This window comes from Aquarana catesbeiana, linkage group LG05 (assembly GCF_042186555.1).
Source record: "Aquarana catesbeiana isolate 2022-GZ linkage group LG05, ASM4218655v1, whole genome shotgun sequence".
Taxonomy (NCBI): domain Eukaryota; kingdom Metazoa; phylum Chordata; class Amphibia; order Anura; family Ranidae; genus Aquarana; species Aquarana catesbeiana.
The window spans coordinates 48,935,393-48,954,723 of NC_133328.1; the positions used below are offsets into that span (position 1 = coordinate 48,935,393).

At 43.2% G+C, this 19,331-nt stretch overlaps 1 protein-coding gene across 1 annotated transcript in view; it reads right to left on the minus strand.

Annotated features, from left to right (window-relative positions):
- RSU1 (Ras suppressor protein 1) overlaps positions 1 to 19,331 on the minus strand; it is a 246,767-nt gene that overhangs the window by 147,998 nt on the left and 79,438 nt on the right. The window lies entirely within an intron of this gene.

The following is a 19,331-nucleotide window of genomic DNA, read 5'->3' on the forward strand; positions in this document are numbered from 1 at the left end:
CGCACATGCCAATTATCAGTTTTTTTTATTTCTGAAAAATAGTTTTATGAATATATTTTTCTAATTTTACTTCACCAACTTAGACTATTGTGTTCTGATCCATCACATATAATTCAGATTAAAAAAACATTGAACCAAAGGCTGAAATGTAACAAAATAGGTAAAAAGCCAATGGGAGGTGAATACTTTTTCAAGGCACTGTAGGTTGGACTTGATGGACTTGTCTTTTTTTAACCTCACCTACTACGTAACCAAGTCCATTATGAGCTTACCAGCAAACATATTCACAAGATATTTAAATTGTAATACCACCTTAGATATTAAACCCAAAATAAAAATGTATTATATTGCAGTTTACCAATTCTTAGATGCATTTGCTTCCTCCTTTTGGGCTTTTTGTTTTCTTTATTTTTACTTGCCGATCATGCTGTTCAGCAAAAGTGGCAGTTAGTGGGTTGAGACAAACCATTTACCACTGACAGGGGTGCTTAAAATGCCCAACTCTTAAATCACGTATGTAAATCTTTTATCCAAAAAGGAGAAAAAAAAAAAAAAAAACAAAAAAAACAAGCTGTTACTGTAACTGCTTAAAAAATATCTGGAGTTTCAGCTTAAAGTGGTTGTAAAGATTAAAAGCTTTTTTACCTTAATGCAGCTCCCCCCAGCCCCCCTTATTACTTACCTGAGCCCAATCTTGATTCTGCGCTGTGCCCAAGAGCAGCGGCACTGCTCTCTCTCCTCATAGGCTCAGGAGTCATTGGCTCCTGCTGCTGTCAGTCGATGCCAGCAAGCGGAGAGCAAGGGGAGGGGCTGAGTCACACGGTGAGTGTGTCTATGTAGCTGGCTCAGGAGCAAGTTCCCACGTCTGCCCCCATAGCAAGCACTTGCTATGGGAGCAGACACTTAGGAGGAGGCGGAGCAGACAGCATTGAGGAACAGAAGGATCATGGCTGCTCTGTGCAAAACCATTGCAAAACCAACAAAAACAAAACAGAACCTTTACAATCAGTTTAACCCCTTTCACCCTGTAAGAGTTTCCAAATGCTGGGAGGTGGGCATTCCAATCACGTAACCACTGTGACTGGCTGTCACAGCGATCACATGATCGGAAAGCTCCTGATCGCAAGTATGCTTTGGGAGCTTTCTGTTAATTGTTCTGGGAGCGTGCTCTCAGAACAGAAAGAGATTTACGTAGAACCACATATATGCAGCGTCTCAGCTTTAAAGCCCACCCGCCGAGAGGCAGCATATATGCGTACGGTCGTCGGGAGGAGGTTAAATTCATTAGTCAAGTCCATCTAAATTTGATAGTCCACCTAACACTACCGTCTATTCAGATTGACAATGCTACTATCCGAAAGTGGACCTGTTGCTCCTCCATCTGGAGACAACCTATGATAGGAAGTGTGTTACTGGCCAGATCACCACGTGATAAAATAAAGGAAACAAATCCTCAAAAAAAGAATAATGCAGCCACCACATGTAGCATTGGTAAGCTGCAAATATATAAAATTTTTCTGATTTTCTTCTTTTTTTAAAACATTTTAGCATGAATACACTAAAACATATATAAACTGAATCTAATACACAGAATATGGGAGAGTTACTAACCAGCTGGTAACCTCTGTAAATCAGATAGATTTCCAGAGTCAAATCCCCCCCCCCCCCCCCCCCCCAAGTATATAATAATGGATAAGAACAACGGAACTTTTGCATAGAGTGGTGCAGACCTGAACACCCGTTTAAAAAATTAGTAAAAAAATTTGGTGGTGTTCTACTTTAAAAACAGAGTGTGAACCTTGATAAAACTATGCTGCAGGGGAGGATGTTGGCTCTATATCCATAAAGGATAATAATGATATTGACTGCACTTGGTGTGAACACAGCGCTTTGACAAACATTTTAAAAATGATACATTCCCTCTACCACACAGTGATAGAAAAGGGATATATTTAGCTATGCTTTCCCATCCATCACTTCCACGTCGTTACAATGTCAAAAAAAGTGCTCGAGCTTCATCAATAAGACTGCTTAAAGACGACGTGATGCTCAGTTCCATCGATTATTTATGAACAATCACTGTTTGTTTAGGAAGGACTTTGTCTACCTCAATATGGATTGGAATTTAAAGAGAGCACCCAATTACAAGCAATTATAAGTCGGCACTGACATTGATACAAGTTTGCTACAGTATATTGGTATCTCTGGCTGGTCAATTCTGAATAACATCCTATTTGCTGGGTTTGTCTTGTTTCCTGCTGCACTATTATGTCTTGTCCCCCAAAAACCTATGAGAATGTAAGTCTCATGGTCTGATCTTGCAACTTTGTGTTGTGTCGCTGAAGCTTGCACGTGCTCTGTATATGCATGCATTCGTGTTACAGACTCCGTCTGTTAAATTTGAAAATCAATCCTCCCTACAAAGAAATCAAGTATTACTTACCTGTTTCGCTGCCACATCCCTCTGGGTTGAAGAGCAAAGCTTCAAAGATCTGCTGCATTTGACACTTTCAGCTGCGTGTAGGAAGCTGGAGTCCCCCAGCTGCACCCTGTGGTTTCCTTCACTGGCCCCAACATCACTAAAGGACACAGGAGCCGTTGGAAAGAACCACAAAGTATTCTGAGGGACCAGGCATCTGACACACCTTGGTAGTGAACCATATGCTGAAGATCTTTGAGCAAGCCTCATTCTTTAACTCAGAGAGGGGTTTGGTTGTATGGGCAAAAGACAGGCACCAATTGTTTTCTTTGCAGGACTGCTCTTCAAAAAAAAAAAAGTTAGAGTTGCTTTAAATTATGCCAACAGAGGCCAACTGAGATCTGCAATCTCCATTTAAAAAATGGGATTTTTTAAAACAGCTTACCTGTAAAATCCTTTTCTTTCGAAGGACATCACGGGACACAGAGCCACAGTAAATACTGATGGGTTATATAGGTATCACTGGTGATTGGACACTGGCACACCCTATCAGGAAGTTCAACCCCCTATATAATCCCTCCCCCTTGCAGGGATACCTCAGTTTTGTAGCCAAGCAATATAGTGTATTAGAAGAGGGGCGGGACCTCTGTGTCCCGTGATGTCCTTCGAAAGAAAAGGATTTTACAGGTAAGCTGTTTTAAAAAATCCTATTTTCTTTCTCGAACATCACGGGACACAGAGCCACAGTAATTACTGATGGGATGTCCCAGAGCAATGCTACCTGAGGGGGGGAACCACGACCAGGTAGGGTGCAATCAGACCTGAGGACCCTGTACCGCTGCCTGCAGCACACTACGCCCAAAGGCGATATCCTCATGCCTTCTCACATCCACCTGATAGAATCTGGTGAATGTATGAACTGAAGACCAGGTTGCGGCCTTGCAGATTTGAGCCATAGAGGCCCGGTGATGCACTGCCCAAGAAGCACCAATAGCCCTTGTGGAATGTGCCCTGATCTGAAAACGGAGGAATCTTCCGTTTCAAACCGTAAGCTTGAATGATCAACTGTCGAATCCATTTAGAAATGGTAGCTTTTGACGCTGCCTGTCCTCTATTGGGACCCTCTGGCAGCACAAACAAAACATCCGTCTTGCGGATCTGAGTAGTTGCCCCTAGATAGGCCTTAACTGCTCTTACTACATCCAACGAATGTAGAGATCTCTCTTCCGGAGAACAGGGATCTGGAAAAAAGGAAGGTAGAACAATGTCTTGGTTTAAATGAAAATCAGAAACCACCTTCGGTAAAAAACTAGGATGAGGGCGTAGTACCACTCTATCCTTGTGTATAATCAAATAAGGCTCCTTACAGGAAAGAGCTGCTAATTCTGATACTCTTCTAGCAGAAGAGATGGCCACCAGAAAAATTAATTTCCTTGTCAACAAGACCAAAGGAATCTGACTTATTGGTTCAAAAGGCCGTTTCTGTAACACAGCCAGGACCAAATTCAAGTCCCAGGGGTTTAGGGGCGCTTTAACCGGAGGATTAAGACGCATCACCCCCTGCATAAAGTTTCGGACCAAAGAATGCGAAGCAAGTGGCCGCTGAAATAATACTGATAAAGCAGAAACCTGGCCCTTGATGGTACTCAAGGCCAGCTTCATCTCTAATCCCATCTGTAGAAAATCAAGGATTCTACCTATGACATATTTCCTGGGATGCCAACCTCTGGATTCACACCAGGTTATATAAGCCTTCCAGACTCTATGATAAATCATCCTGGAAGCTGGCTTCCTTGCATTAATCAAGGTAGATATGACAGGACCTGAGAGCCCACGACTCTTCAGAACGTGGGTCTCAATAGCCAAACCGTCAAATTTAGCATTTGTAAGGCAGGATGGAACACTGGACCTTGAGATAACAGGTCTGGGCGTACCGGTAGGGTCCACGGGGAACCCACCGTCATCCTTACTATTTCTGTATACCAAGTCCTTCTGGGCCAAGCGGGGGCCACCAGAAGTACCGACTTCCTTTCCTGCCTGATCCTGCGAAGGAGTCGTGGTAGTAGCAGAATAGGCGGGAATGCGTAAATCAGTGAGAACCGATGCCACGGAATCACCAACGCATCCGTCCCGCATGCAAGAGGATCTTTTGTCCTTGCCACAAATCTGTCTATCTTTTTGTTGAATCGGGATGCAAAGAGATCTACATCTGGAACCCCCCATCTTTGGCATATGGCCCAAAAGACGTCGGGATGCAGAGACCATTCCCCTGGAAGTAACTGCTGGCGACTTAGATAGTCCGCCTGCCAATTTTCTATTCCCGGGATGAAAACTGCCGATATGCATGGCACATGCATCTCTGCCCAGACTAAGATCTGGTTCACCTCTTTTTGAGCAGCTCGGCTCCGGGTGCCTCCCTGATGATTGACATAAGCCACTGCTGTGGCATTGTCGGACTGGATCCTGACCGGACAACCCTGTAGCCTGATAGTCCAGGCTTTTAGAGCTAGATGTATTGCCCGGATCTCCAGAATGTTGATGGGTAAGGTCCTCTCTGTCTTGGACCATACCCCTTGGACCGCAGCCTGTTCCAGAACTGCTCCCCAACCTGACAGACTGGCATCTGTTGTTACCACCGTCCAGGTAACCGGTAGAAAGGATTTCCCCTTCTGCAGGTTTTCGGGTATGAGCCACCAATTGAGGCTCTGACGCACCGCATGCGACAGGTGCATCGGAAAGTCTAATGCCTGAACCTTCTTGTTCCAGGTCGACAGAATACTGTGTTGCAGCATTCTTGAGTGAAACTGAGCATAGGGAACTGCTTCGAATGAAGACACCATCTTCCCTAGTAGCCTCATACAAAGGCGGACTGAGGGACCCTTCTTGGTCCTTACTGTCAGAATCAGCTCTCTCAAAGCAGTGATCTTTGCCTGGGGTAGAAATATCTTCTCCTGGCTTGTATCTATAATCAGACCTAAATACTCCAGTCTTCTTACTGGTTTTAGGAAAGACTTTTCTAAGTTGAGGATCCAACCCAGGTGTTCTAGATACCTGACCGTGGTCCTCAAGTTTCCCTTCAAAGAGGCTACCGACCGGTCTATCAAGAGCAGGTCATCTAGGTATGCTATGACAGCTATACCCTGAGCCCTTAATCTGGCCAGAGGAGGAGCCAAGATCTTTGTGAACACTCGAGGTGCAGTGGCTATCCCGAAAGGCAGAGCCACAAACTGGAAATGGCGCCCTCCTACCTCGAAGCGCAGAAACTTCTGATGAGCAGGAAAAATGGGCACATGCAGATATGCATCTCTGATGTCTATTGATGCCAGAAATTCTCCTCCCTGCAGGGTGGGAACTACTGTTCGAATTGATTCCATGCGGAAGGATTGAATCCTTAGGAATCGGTTCAGATCCCTTAAGTCCAGAATGGGCCTGACATCCCCATTTGGCTTTTGGACCGTAAAAAGGTTGGAATAGAAGCCCAATCCCTGGTCTTTTGCGGGAACTATCATAATGACCTCCTGCGACAAAAGTCGCTCTAACGCTAGAAGGAGCGACTGCTTCTTCTCTGGGTCTCTGGGAACATTTGATCTGAGGAACCGAGGAGAGGGGAATTCCTGAAACTCCAGCTTGTAACCTAAGGTTACCGTGGAGATTACCCATCTGTCCTGGAAGTCCTCCTGCCAGAGCTCTGAGAACTGTCGCAGTCTTCCCCCCACTCGAGTGAGCGGGGGCGCCCCCTCATGCAGAGGTCTTAGTGTTTTGCCTAGTAGGCTTCTTTCCCCAGGACTTCTTTTGTCCCTGGGGTTGACTCTTGTCTCTGGACCCCGATGGAGGTGGCCGTCGAGACTGCCTGGAGGCTGAAGCCCCCGGCGCTGGGGAAAGAGTCCGTTTGAAAGAGGGACGCTTACTCTTCTTCTTGACAGGTAAGAGAGTGCTTTTCCCACAAGAGATTCTCTTGATATAGTTATCCAAGTCCTCTCCAAAGAACCTTGCACCATGAAATGGAAACCCAGCCAGTAGCTTCTTACATGGTGCTTCGGCTGACCAATTTTTCAACCATAGGATTCTACGTATATGCACCAACCCCAGTGAAAGACGGGAGGTTTGCACGATAGAATCTCTAATGGCGTCAACCACAAAGCATAAGGCCGCTGGAAGGTCAGCAAACCCCTGGGCCTGCTGTTCAGGTAATACTTTGATGACCTGCTTAACATGGTCTCTTAAGTATTGACAGACTCCAATCGCTGCTACGGCAGGTTGGGCCACTGATCCTGCTAAGGAGAAAACATCCTTCAATAGGGATTCCATCCTTTTATCTACAGGATCCCTGAGCATCTGAGCATTGTCTACAGGACAAGTCAGGCTATTATTTATGGAGGAAATGGCGGCATCAATAGCCGGTATTCCCCACATTTTAATAAACTTTTCTTCCATCGGATAAAGTGTTGAAAACTTTCTCGGCGGAAAAAAACGTTTGTCTGGGTGATCCCACTCAGAATAAATAAGCTTTTTAAGTAAAGTATGAACAGGAAAAGCATGTGCTGCTTGGAAAGGTTTCAGTGACCCCAAAGCAGAAGAGGATTCTTTAGCAGTTTCAGGTATGGGCAACTTAAATGTGGAGCGGACCAATCCAGTGAGGATCTGCACTAAGACTTTCTCCTCTTGGGAAGTCGCAGAGGGTCCCTCTCCACCTGAATCCTCCGAAGAGGAATCATCCATCCCATCCCGATCCTCTGAAAGGGATTCATCTCCTTTATCCCAGAGCTCCTCTGTCTGAGGGTCTTGGGGAACAGAGGAGAGCCTAGTGCGTTTTCTTCCACTGAGTGAAGACGTAATCACGGCCATTAATCTTTCCTCTAGACCATTAATGGTTGAGGAAAAAACCTCTTGTGTAATATATACAGGGGCTGAAGTGCCAGAAGCAGGTGTAGCCCCTGACCCCGATGGCTCTCCCTGGCTAGCCGTCCCTGGCCCATCTTTAGGGGGGGAGGATGCTGCCGACAGGGGGCCCTCAGAACCTGAACGAGATCCCCTAGTGTCTCTGGTTCCTGGGGTGCTTGAACCTCTTCTACCCATAGTGCAAAGCAACAAGGTGTGAGGTAAGAAGACACTGGCGTAAAAACTGAGGTATCCCTGCAAGGGGGAGGGATTATATAGGAGGTTGAACTTCCTGATAGGGTGTGCCAGTGTCCAATCACCAGTGATACCTATATAACCCATCAGTAATTACTGTGGCTCTGTGTCCCGTGATGTTCGAGAAAGAAAAATATTTTATTTCAAAAACATTCCATAGGGCAAAGAACATGGCCGGTTAGGGCCATAAACCACCCAGATCAGCGTACTTCTGTGGCAGGTACATTAGCCACAAACGGGAAGGCTGTACACATCACGGACAGGCTGATTCAGTCCGCATGTAATGGAGTGACTATCTGCAGTCAGGGACAGCTGTGCTCTCCTGGACGCAAACTGTCTGTGCCCAGGGGACCCCTAAAAGTCCAGATAAAATGTATTCCCTGGGCAGAGAAGAAATAAGGGAAAGCTCCCAAACAGGGATCCATAGTGCAAAACAAAAAAAAATAAAAAAGACGAAGGTTACTCAAAGTTAGGTAAATCTCCTTTTGGATAGTTGTCACTGAAACACGTCCCCATTGGAAGATTTCCCCACTATACCTGTTCTGATAGCAACTCAAAATTGTAAAGGTCTTTAATTCAGCAAGTCAATGTTTTTGGATCCCAGCAGCAATTTATTTGTGATCGTAGTTGTTAGTATAGACTAGCAGCCTTAAAGTGGATGTAAACCCTCACATATACCCAGTGAAGTGAACAGCCTCAGATGATACACAGAGATGAAACAAATCTCCCTACATATGTTTTACATGCATATCTGCTGTCTTCAGCTTCCTCTTTAGAAAGTGCACATTGTGTTAGAAAATGTTCTTACTGCTTCAGCAGTGGGAGGGAAGTCTAAGCACATATTGTGTGAGAGCTGATTGGAGGAAAGGGACACCCACCCCCCCCCCCTCCACATAGGCAGAGGAACGAAGAATCTTGCAGAGTTGTGCTGTGAATAGACAAGCTCTCTGCTTATCTTGCTTATCTATCTCTAAGCTCCCTCCCCGACACAAATTTCAGGCTGCTTTTATCTCCTGTGTCAGAGAACTTGTCAGAAGTTATCATGCTGATAACAGAGGAACAGAGCAGCAGAAAGACATGGTACTTAGGGCTTTGGAGAGAGACAAAGAAACACTACAGATATATGTGCCAAGGTCAAATTTTATGAATGGGGCAACAGAGGCACCAATGGACTGAACCACATTGTGAAGAGCTTTTGCAGTGTGTTTTGGATCATTGTCCATCTGTATTGTGAAGCACTGTCCAATCAACTTTGCTGCATTTGGCTGAATCTGGGGTTACAGTATATTTCTAAGCACTGCAGAATTCATCCAACTGATTCAGACTTCTGTCACATCAATAAATACCAATGACCCAGTGCCACTAGAGGCCATGCGTGCCCATGACATCACACTCCACCATGTTTTACAGATGGCATTGTGTGCTTTGGATCATGAGCTGTTCCAAGCCTTCTCCACACTTTTTTCTTCCAGTCATTCCGATTACAGATTAATCTTAATTTCTTTCATCCAAAGAATGCTTCTCCAGAACTGCTCTGGCTTTTTTAGATGTTTTTTTTGACTAACTCTAATCTGGCTTTTCTATTTTTTAGGCTTTTGAATGGTTTGCACCTTGTGGTGAACCCTCTTTATTTACTCTTGTGAAGTCTTCTCTTGATTGTAGACTTTGACAATAATATGCCCACCTCCTGGAGAGTGTCCTTCACTTGTCTGGATGTTGCAAGGTAGTGTTTCCATAGAGAGGATCCTGTGATCATCCACCACTGTTGTCTTCCATGGATGTCCAGGCCTTTTTATGTTGCTGAGCTCACCAGTGCGTTCTTCTTTCCTCAGGATTTACCAAACTGTTGATCTGGCCACTCCTAATATTGCTGCTATCACTCTGATGGATTTGTTTAGTTTTTGAAGCCTTATAAGGGCCTGTTTCACTTGCATGGACAGCTCCTTTGAACGCATGATGTAGGTTTACAGCAATAGATTCCAAATGCAAACCCCACACTAAAGCCTCGTATACACGATCGGATTGTTGGCCAACAGAGCATCAGAATTTTGTCGAAGGGCGTGTGCCAGGAACTTGTCTTGCATACTAACGGCACACAATTGTCGGCCAACAAACACGAACGTATTGACGTACTACATGGAATTTCAGCTCTTGGGAGCCACCCTTTGGGCACCTTCTGCCAATGTTGCCTTTGGTGAGCACTGATTCTGATACGATACGAAAATCTGACAATATACCGTTGTCTGCCGAAAGTTTACTAGCCTGCCATCCAACATCTGTTGGCGGAAAGTTGGACAACAATTGTCTGAAGGAGCGTACTAATGGTCAAATTTTAGGCAAACAATCTGTCATCACACAATTCCCTGCCGAAAATCCGATCGTGTGTACAAGGCTTTAGAATCAACTCCAGACCTTTTACCTCCTTAACTGATGAATAACAAAGGAGTAGTTTGCACAGTAATGCCCCGTACACACGATAGGATTTTCCGACGGAAAATGTTCAATGAGAACTTGTTGTTGGAAATTCCGACCGTGTGTAGGCTCCATCGGACATTTTCCATCGGAATTTCCGACACACAAAATTTGAGATCTGAATCTCAAATTTTCCGACAACAAAATCCGTTGTCGTAAATTCCGATCGTGTGTACACAATTCCGACGCACAAAGTTCCACGCATGCTCGGAATCAAGCAGAAGAGCCGAACTGGCTATTGAACTTCATTCTTCTCAGCTCGTCGTATGTGTTGTACGTCACCGTATTCCTGACGCTCGGAATTTCCGACAAGATTTGTGTGACCGTGTGTATGCAAGACAAGTTTGAGCCAACATCCGTCGGAAAAAAAACATGAATTTTGTTGTCGGAAAATCCTATCGTTTTCAGCCAAGGAAGCTGCCTTCTTGTCCTCTTTTTAATCTTCAATTCCAATATATATATATATATATATATATATATATATTTTTTTTTTTTTTAAAGTTCAAAAGATAAAAAAGGTACAAACAACTTTGCAAAGTGATGTTTGAATAATGCAAAGTCATTTATCTCCACAAACATAGAAATAGAAACACATAATGGTAGACGAAGCCTAGAGCCACTAGTAGAGACCATGGTTTCCATAAGCCTAACTGTATACACAGAAAATGACAGTATCCTGCCACGGTACATTTCAGGTTAATCAAGCCTTTGGTCAAAATAACTACACTGACTAAAAAAAAATCAGACAACCAAGGCTCAATGTGGTGGATTTACTAAAACTGAAGAGTACAAAATGAGGTGCAACTCTGCATAGAAACCAATCAGATTCCAGGTTTTATTGTCATGGCTTAACTGAACAAGCTGAAGGTAGGAGCCGATTGGCTATCATGCACAGCTGCACCAGATTTTGTGCTCTTCAGTTTTAGTAAATTAACCCCAATGTGTCATTCACAACTAGATCACAGTTGCAGGTATCTGAACTATAGGAAGAACACACACTGCACCGTCTTATTCATTTGCATTACACATGGTGCCCAACCTCCACCAAATTAAGTGAATGAGATTGGGCTTCTGGAAAAAAATGGCATGGGAGTGTCACAATCCCCAAAGAAGGGACAGACAGACAAAAAGACTAGAAGGAAAAAGGAAAGGAAGAAGCAAAAGGGTGTACCAACCCTCTAAACCCCCATCTAGACCGAGAGGGTCCAAGTATCCCCCTTCACATACTGAATCCAGGGGTTCCAGGTTTTTTCAAACTGCGTGATTTTGTCATTCAATATTGCAGATAGATGCTTGTTAACCATAATCTAGGACAATTCTGTTTGATCTTTAACTGCCATGATGCTGCACATGTGAACTACAGTCATTTGATGGTTTGACAGTTTGGTTGAGAGCACAAGCATATGTGACAGTTACATTCCCGGGAGTGTAACTGTTTTTTGAAACTGTTAAATTGATGGGTTTAGTTATACTTTAATAAAGCACATTGGGACATTAGATTCCTCTCAAACTGAGGAAAGAGTGTGTATATGAGTGTGGTAGTATGGCGCTGTAGACTTTGAGGGTGCAATACAGGTTTATAAAATAGGCAAAATCTGGCAGGTTGCCACCGGCAAATTGTTTGTACAAATCTTAGTAAACAAAATCTGTTGATCTAAGAAACATGCAATCAGACGTAACGGCTACCTTTTCTCTGCTCAGACATCCCACGGAACAACAACTGAGCCAATACCGAGCAATAAATCAAGATCAAGACAGTAAACAAAGTAAAATAAGTTGAACAGTAGCCACCCCCTTCCTTCATCCACCAATCCCAGAAATGTTGATGTAAATAGTGACTTTTCTAAAAAAAAAAAAAAAAAAAAAAGGAAAAAAGGAAAAAAAAGTAAATGTAAACCCTTCCCCATCCCCGCTGTACTTACCTCTATGGGTGATGAGAAATCACGGAACTACTCTGATCCATTGCAGAAGCCTGGCAGGAAGAAGGGAAAGAAAAGCAGGGATTTCAAATCCCCGGATCACTATACTGGCTGCATGACCAGTGACAGCACATCACCCGTGGGGGTAAGTACCGGGGGGGGGTTGAAGGTTCTGCTTTTCTTTTTTTTTTATAATTGTGGATAATTTGGGGGGGGCATTCGTGGCGCTTTCTTTCCTCTGCAAACTGATTTGTTATTATGGTGCCATCTCTGGTAGGAATGAGTTAGGGAATTATGTCTCTTCTCTTTCTTTCTGCTACTTTTAGGGCTCTGAAAAGCTGAACGAACCCTTTAATTGCATAAGGCTCTGCAATCTCAATCATGCCCTCCCTTGACATTGTTCAAGCCTGATGACTGGTCAAATCGTGAGCACTGCATTGTGGGAGGACAGGGGAGTGCCGATCTGCCCATTCACCAGAAGACTAGGCTCCAGTGATAGACTGGCAGCCATTGATGTGCAGGAAGGGCAGGCACCTTGTGACGACTGCTGCAAAGCTAAAGGGTCACTTTGCTGTCTCCTTGCATTAGCAAAAACTTTACCCAAGTCCTCTATGAAAATGCATTACCTTTATGCTTTCTTTGGGAACAAATGCCATACACTCCTGTTGCACGATGCAGTGATGAACGTGTATTTTCAAGCGACTTGGAACAATAAAAGGTGACAAGGTTGTATTTGGAGGTAGGGGGGAGTGGAAGCAATGAAAAATTATAACAAACAGGCTGAAGGGGAAATTCTTTTTTCACAAATTTGTGTTGCCAACGCTTTATGGCAGCCAGAGGTCATCTATGCTCCATGCATTCTGTCCCACGGCCCTCCCAGGAATTCTCCATACATAACAACACCAATACATTTCCACCTATAGGCCTGCAGAAGGGAACTTTTCACACTTTTACAATCTGAAAGGAAAGCAAGCAAGCAGAACCTCATTAAGTTTAAATCTGAGCTCTCATGTGTCATTCAGCGCAGAATTATTTGAAGAAATGAACAACTGCTACTAAATAGTCATTTTTTTCCCTAACTGTCATTTTTTCCGGCATTTGATTGTCCCAGATGCGCTGTAGAGAGATGCATCAATGGGTACATCACTTCCTTGGGAAATTCATTGTCCCGGGAAGCTGCAGGTACAGAGATGGACAATGAGCAAAATAAAAATAATGAAATCTGGATTTTTCTCTACGGACGCAGGCAGTGTCAGAGTCTATATTGCAGGTATTTGATTTTCCGAGCAACAATGCTGCAAGGAGGTTGGGGAAGGGGGGGGGGGACTGAAATTGTTAAAGGAACAGTAGGCTGAAAGTAAACTTTAGCTATAGGTACAATATATCCTACATTAATATTCTAGAGCCAACATATAATTTAGTGCCTTACAGAATAATCTGCATCAGTCTAAAGAGCTTACAATCTATTGCAGCGGGCTTTGCACCCTATTTGGTTTCATACATCACACATGCACACACATGATAGATAGGTAGATTTCTGCTTATTACAACAAAACGCACTTGAAGAAGCACGTCAAATGTTTGGAGCCAAGACCTTTACATCAGATGACTATGGCTAGTTGACAAAACTGCAATCATTTGTTACCACATACTGTAACTCATATTGTTATATGTAAGGCATGTTCCACCTATTAAAAAAATGTATAAATGCACGCATACTAAAAAAAAAATATTTCCCCTGCTGTGCTATTGTGCTCTGACTCCACAAGCAACCCCCCCCCCCCCCCACCACCACCACCACCAGAACACTCCAGCCATTGGCTGAGAGCGCTGATCGGGAGCCGATTGGCAGACCTTTTTTGTCATGCCTCTCGCGTCAGCCGCAGTACAGTTTCTTTTGAACCGGCCTATGCCATCCGCCACTCCAACCCTTGTGTACTGGGCTTAATTCTCAAACCCCAGGCCAATACAGAGGTACCTACTCTTATGGGGCTGGAGGAAATAATCAATGGGCTATGAGTGCGGTGATGCTACCTTACTTATACTCCATGGGATCTATGAGTCTCTCTGCTACGGTAGATAGACACATAGACGTCTATTTATAGATCTCTGTGAATGTTTGAACTGGATGTGTGGGAGGAGCAACGCATGAAATGGCTATATGGTTGAAGCCATGACTTGAGTCTAATAGAAAAAATAAATAAATAAATAAATAAATAAATAAAAATCCCGAAGGCTGTGGGGGGGGGGGGGGGGGGAAGAAAACAAACAACGGGGCGCTGAGGTCAGTATCAAAAAAAAAAAAAAAAAAAAAAAAATCAATCACTTTATCAAAATAAGCAGCACACTTACATTGGAGTTAACATGAAAGAGCCTGGAGAGGGAACACCTGAAGCAATATCGCAGTCCTGCTATAAGTCAATGATTGCCCCCATTACTGGTATAAAAATAAAAACAATTAAAAATTCCAGTATACTGTATATACACTATAGTTTGTAGACGCTATAAATCTTTTGAGCAAATCAACCAATATACGCTTATTTGGATTTCTTTTTTACCAAAAATATGTAGCAGAATACATATTGGCCTACATTTATAAAAAAAAAAAAAAAAAAAATAGATTTTTTTTATTAGATGTGTTTTATAGCAGAAAGTAAAAAATATTGATTTTTTTTTTTTACTTGGTCGGCCTTTTTTTGCTTATAGCACAAAAAATAAAAAAAACGCAGTGGTGATCAAATACCACCAAAAGAAAGCTCTATTTGTGCGAAAAAAAGGACATAAATTTCATGTACAGTGTTGCATGACCACAAAATTGTCAGTTAATGTAACAATGCCGTATATGATCGGGGGGGTAAATCTTTCGGAGGCCAAGTGGTTAAAAATCTCTTCAGTTTGCCTCCAGTCTGGCAGACCCTTGCACACCACAGGTGTTGGTAGACCTAAGCAAGATCGTACAATTACAATGCAATGCGTACAGTCATGTTACTCACCACTTCTTAACAGAACAACGATCCTTCCGCTACTCACAACCTCAGCATTAGTCACCCAACCATCTCACACGACTACCTATACTTTATCACAAGCATTTACAATTGGGATGCAGTGCCAACACATAAAAGAAGTCATTGTAATACTATGAGTGTGACACAGCTGCAGACTACAGGGAAATACAGAAGATTGATCTTACTAATTGTATCTGCCACTTGACGCGCGTTTACGGCATCCATCGTCGCACGCCCTTCTAATGGTTAAATGGTAAGGATACAAAAAGAGACAGCTTTAGTGATTCTGTGATGATTTATATATCAGACTGCCGATGGGCATGCCAGGAATCATGATTTATACGTGTCACTTTCCAGGATATAACCTTCCACAGGCCTCAAACAATATCAGATCTGTTCATTTAGTTTACAATAACTATTTTACAAACCTTCAGAGATAAGAAAAAAAAATGCTTTCAGAAGGCCATTGTATAGGAATAAAACATGTTAGAGTGGGCTTTTTTTTCCCTCCAGGCGTTTTAAAGTGCACCTGTTACCTAGTCACTTCAGGGCTGATTTATGGCTATTTTTTCAAGCAATAATGAAATGGTTAACCAATACTACTACTTATTTTTCTCGCTAGCAACGAAAGTCACATTTGCATTTAGGCAATGTAGTAGCGGCCTTCCTTTTCATAGTTTTTCCTCCACTTTCCTATTACAGTAGGTTTGCTGGGTGTCTAAACATGCCTGTGCAGTCCAATAGGCATCAGAGTTATACCCTGTGCACTTATCAGGAATGTGCCGGCATAACCCCTCCACCTTCCAGTAACTTTACATCTATGCATTCCTGGCATATCACAATGTACAGCAACATCATGATTTATTAAATAAAAGATTGTAGCTGTAGTCTGTAGCTGTAGTCTTTGAGCTCCAGTCTAGTGACTTTTGCCTAGGCTGGGATGACATCATCAGTCTGCTGCAGGCAAGTGAAAGCATTTCCTCATTCTCCTTTTCCCCCCCTGATCAGATTGTAACTTTTTAGCAAGTCTTAAAGTGGAGTTCCACCCCCAATTTGCAATCACTGCCACGATTGTTGCCGATCCCTTCGCTATTCCTTTTTGGATATTGACCCTTTTTTTTTTTTTTTAACATATAGTACCTTTCGATGTGAGAAATTTCTCCACTTCTTCGCCACAACGGGTAGGCAATTTCCTTTTTCCCATTGGCTCCTGGGATAACAGTGTCATCAATCCCACGAGTCCATGTGCCTCCTCTGCTTCTAGCATTGCATTATTTCAAAACCGGAAATTATGCTATGCTAGGAACGGATATCGTGATTGACATTGGAGCTACCATGAGGGACATTATTCATTTTTAATAAATACTCACTCATTCGCATGGGGGGGGGGGGTCTAGGAGCCCTCTATCTTAAAGGTGGCTTCCAGATTCCAATAAGCCCTCTGCCCACAGACCCTCACAACCACCAGCCAGAGATCAACATGGGGACAAGGTGACTTGGGGTAGCCCTAGCTCTGAGGAAGTGGGTGCGCCCCGAAACGCGTTAGCTGTACCCAGTGTTCTGTGCATGTCCATGCATTGTTTTTATGGCCTTTTGTCAGTTGCATTTGTGAGTACCCACTTTTATATAAAACATTTTTATTATTAAATTATCTTTGGTAATGCACTAGGTATGCATACCTTCCATTTTGGTTTTCTTGTAGTTCCTTTCGGATTAACCCATCTGAGGAAGGCAGCATCTACCCAGTTTTGGAAACCATATATACCTTTCACACCACCATTATCTGACATCTGTTACTCCAAACCTTGGAAGACCGATTAGTGCTGGAAGTGACTGTGTTTTTTTGTAGCTCTGTTTCACTTCTTTTTATTATCATATACCAAATTTGACTTGCCCAGATGGGTTTTCCTAAAAAAGGTCAGTCCACTTAAAAAAAGACATTCAGTTTTTGGAGAAAGCTGGAGAGCCAAACCACTTAGCGGTTTCGTATTCTTGAGGACATCAAGGCTGTGTCTATTATGAGAGATCTGACTCTCACAAGCAAAAGCCTGTCAACACGGGTCCTAAAACAGTTCCATTATAGATTTGTCAACTGTTTATTTAGCGGTTTGGCTGAAGATGTCATTACAAAAGGTTCAGCGTGCTATATAAAACACCTAGTAATACATTGGTACTAAATACAGCAAATAAAGTATCAGACTTGTAAGTGGGTGAAATTCAGTCATAGGACTAATATAAAAAAAGACTAATAGATAAAGATAAAATTCAGGTTAACCATACTGATAGCTAAAAAAAAAAAAAAAAAAAAAATAAGAAAGAAGAAGAAAGAATGACTTAACACTTTGCAACACTGTCATTCTCACATCGCCTCAGTTACACGACATTCCCATTAATCATGACAGATACCTGCTTTCATTACCATAGTCTGAGCTAATTAACTCCGCTGATCAATACAGCTTCTCAATTTTAATCAGTATTCTGTACGAGATAGACAATCTACACCACCTAAAACGTCAATTATCTTTCTGTATTACATCAATTAAACTGGTATTAACGCTCACAAAGGTTATACACATAGACTACACCCTGTGGATGTTAAAGCACAATTAATAATTACATGTATGATTTTATTGCACCGATGTTGACCTATGATTTTTTTTTTTTTTTTTATACCTTAGATGTTAAATGTATTAAAATAACGTAGCACAAAATATTTCATCGCACACAAAAACGACGACTGCAGTCATAACAATGAGAACATTCTCTAGCCTTCAGCATTGTAACAAACACACAATGGACATTCCCCGTCAGAAGGGGCACAGTCTCATGGTGATGTCACCGGACAGCCATGCCCATGGCTATTTAAGAACCGGCAAAGAGAGGAGCTGGCACAACAATGGGAGACAGCGTTGGAGAAGGACCGGGTCGGCAGCGGAGAAAACCGGAGGGAGATTATTAATAAAAGGACTTGTCAAAACCATCTCGTTTTTATTTAGACTACATTGCCTTTTTGTTGGGGTGAATGAGTAGGGGTACAATGAACCCCATACTCATTCACATGGGGGGGCTAGGATCTGGGGCCCCTCTTGTTAAAGGGGGCTTCCAGATTCCGATAAACCCCCCACAACCACTGCCCAGGATTGTCAGGAAAAGGCCCTTTCCCCTTTAACAAGGTGCTTTGGGGTGGGCACAGAGCCCCCCTGACCCAAGGCACCCACCTCCCCATGTTAAGGGTATGTGGCCTGGTATGGTACAGGAGGGGTACTTGCTGCCCCCCCCCCCCCCCCTGACCTGCATGTTTGGATAAGGGCCCAGTGTGGATTATTTTAGGGGCACCCCACACTTTTTTTTTTTTTTTTTTGGCGTGGGGATTCCCCTCAAAATCTGTACCAGAACGAAGAGTCTGGTATGGGGGGAGACCCAATGCCGTTTTTTTTTTCCCGTTTGGGCACGAGATTCCCTTTCAAGATCCAGTCCAGACTTAAAGGGTGTTGTATGGATCTTGAGGGGGACCCCACGCCATTTTTTAAAAATTTTTTTGGTGTGGGGTTCATCTTTAAAGATTTTCAAGAGCACAAGTCGCACCACAAGTCAGATCATCATGATCCGTCTTGGATGCTTCTTTCATTCAAATAAATGGACTCTCAAAAGGGAACCATTGGATTTTAACATGTAAAAAAAAAAAAAAACTTATCGCCTCCTCACCATCTGTCAAATACTCTCTAAAGAGCGATCCGAACGCGGATAGCTATTTAGAGATCAAGAGACACGTGAACGAGCCCCAATAGGTTAGAAAAAGGCCACTGGACTAATACAAAAAATGTTCGCCTACCTTTTTTATGAAATGAAGCAGCAACCTAACAGATCTCTTTTGGTAAATAGGTGACGCAAAACAAAACTTTCGGGTTTATCCATCTGCCATATTGACATGTGTTGTGGCCAAGGGGTCAGGGCAGGCACTACTCATCAAGTTACTGACCTAGAATAGGTACACAGGTGTCCTGATTTCACTGACCGCATGCTCGATCCATGGTTGCAACACATTGGATGGTAAAGCAAGTTTAAGTTTGCATGTATGAAGTCAACAATTTTAGGTCATATTTCTGTTCTGACAGAGTGATCTAACACCGGGCTTCCTGACCTCCTTCCCATTGGTGCGCAAAGCAGCTCAGGGGAGCACAGGAAAGGGAAGTATCAGCAAAAGCTATTGCCGCCGTTGGTTCACTTTAATAAAGACCTGGACATCTGCCAGATTCATATTACTTTAGATAAACAAGCAGCAGGCTTTGCCCTGTCTGTCCGCTCCCCCCCCTCCTCCTCCTTGCATACATGCTGAGCTCTATACCAAAAAGCAGCAGCTGCAGTGCTTGGAGTGTGTAGTGT